Here is a 2,386-nt window from a genome sequence, read left to right on the forward strand (position 1 = left end):
AAACATTTATAGAAAAAAACTTAGCATTTGTTTTCTTGTTTTTAGCTGCACAGACTGCTATCTTGAACAGAACCATCAGCAAAATACTGAAAAATGAGAAGCCAGATAAGAAGGTTAAGTTTCACTTAAACATCAACTATGATTCATTTTTTTTAACTTTGAACAATGTTATAACTTCTCTTTTGGAAGTACCTCTGTTGCAAAATGTAAAAATACATCATCAGTAAACTCCTTGTTTACAGTATGATGGCTACACTTCATGTCCCTTGGTTACAAGCTACAACACAGTAATTCTGGCAGAGTTTGACTACAATGGACAACCGCTGGAAACCTTCCCCATCAACCAAGCCAAAGAAAGAAGAATAATGTACCACATGAAAGCTGATTTAATGCCTCATCTCTATTGGCACGGGCTTCTCAGGTATGTATGTAGTTACTCAACAATGTGTTAATAGTCTGTAGTAATGAATCATTCCACAACATTTACTACATTTCTCTTTATTTCTCCTACATCAGGGGCCTGTGGGGTGGACCAGGACCATACCGGAAACTCCTTCATCTTGGGATGAAATGAAAGCTCACTCAGTTTGCATGTTAAGGGTTACATGTCCTAAACCACTGGAGGAAAAAGCACATGAAATTCTCTAAAGGGTGATCACATGTGTGGCTAGTGCAGTAATATTTATAGCCTGGATCTCATGACTAAATTACAACAAGTTGGATCAACTTACAGTTAATATTTAAATATCAGGGTCCATTTAAAGCTGCATTGAGTGTTACTTTTGATATTACTGTGGAATAAATTACTCCTTGCGGAGAGTTGCTTGTAGTGCAGTAAACACAGATAATTAATGCTTTTAGCTACTTGTTGGTAAATTATTTTTGTACTTTTGGCATATTGAATGTAAGATCTTGCTGCTGTCATCAACCCTATTATCTAACCAGAAATTATATTTTTATAGGAGCCGAACAAAAGATGTACAATATTCTTATTCCACATTGATGGCCAGTTGATTTCACTAAAACCCCACAGCCAAGCTGTTGTTAGCTGGACTTTTGCTTTACTTAACTTCTCTGTAGTTAGTATAAACTCCATGTAGCCCAGGTTCATCTGATGAAGTGACCCTCTTTTCTTTTTCTTTTGCCATTTATGTGCAAACTGTAGCAAAGCAAAATTGACATTGATGTTAGATATGGGAGAAAATCACCTGTAATTATTGTCTTCCAGTCACACAGAAGTCACTGTGTATACAGAAACCATTTTAGGATTTTAATAGTCCTCAAGTCTGTTTCAGTCTAGCATCCAATCTGTGATATTTTTAAACAATCATTTGTGCTACCAAACATTTTTGAAGAGATGTTGTGTTTGGGAAAGCTTGACATTTAACATGCAAACTAGCACACGTTTTTCTTACTAGTAAACATCAATGTCAGAAATAGTGTTTTGTAAATATTGATTAATTTTACTATGAGTGCTAAACAGAATTATAAACATCTTATACAGTCAGTGCTTATATGAAAAAAAAGATTAATTATGCTTTAATCATTAAATGACTGTGTACACTACTACAATAATGATGGTGTTGAAGTACAAACTGAAGTTGTTGATGAAAAAATCAGAAATATATAATCAGTGTAGTTTCAACCTTGTTGGACTTAAATTATTACAATATTACAACAGCAGGATTGAATGTTATGTGTGGCTTTGTTTTGCTGTGAGTTGTGTATAGTATTATTTACACAGGTTAATGTTGCCACTTAAGGGCTTAGAGCACAATCTACAATTTTATAGAGCTCCATTTCTGCACAACTGAAGTGGCAAAGAGTGCTTCAGAAGCAAATGTATTGCATGTTGTAGGCCATTAACTATATAGTTCTTTCAGTTCACATTACAGCTGACCACTATAATTTTACCATTGTTTTTGGATATACCAATTGCCTTTGTCCTGTCTTTGAGGCATCACAAGTCATCATCAAAACAAGGTTCAAATTAACCGATTTATTCTTGTCAACTGGCAACAGTTTTTACATGTGTGTGCACAAATAGATCATTTTACTGGAGTGTTGCCCTGCTGATGACTTTGATTTTGGATTTTGAGGATTCAGCACTAATGCATACATGAGATTATTCAATATTATTAGACTACCTTCCAGGCAGCCAGTTCATTCAAGTGTTTATGAAAGTCACTTTGCAGAGCCCAAAGCTTGTTGTTAGCTATGACAGAGACATAAACTCAAACATGGCTTTTTACAGTATGAAATGACAAAGTTCAGATTGTTGGTGTCACACTGTGTGTTTACTTGTTTGTACTGCCTGTTTGATTTCCCAACAATATAGTTCATGATCACAGTGTCAGATCAGCTGACTCAAATCTCTGATCTAAAA

General features: G+C 35.0%; 1 long non-coding RNA gene across 1 annotated transcript; it reads left to right on the forward strand.

Moving 5' to 3' along the window:
* Positions 1–23: 23 nt before the first annotated feature.
* On the forward strand, positions 24–1,683 carry LOC111653529 (uncharacterized). Its single transcript, XR_002760677.2, has 3 exons — positions 24–113; positions 243–421; positions 517–1,683. It is a non-coding gene; the product is annotated as an uncharacterized LOC111653529 (long non-coding RNA).
* The last annotated feature ends 703 nt before the right edge of the window (positions 1,684–2,386 follow it).

Source organism: Seriola lalandi, unplaced genomic scaffold, assembly GCF_002814215.2.
Source record: "Seriola lalandi dorsalis isolate HSWRI2012SDOR001 ecotype SW California unplaced genomic scaffold, Sedor1 jcf7180001974112, whole genome shotgun sequence".
NCBI lineage: Eukaryota > Metazoa > Chordata > Actinopteri > Carangiformes > Carangidae > Seriola > Seriola lalandi.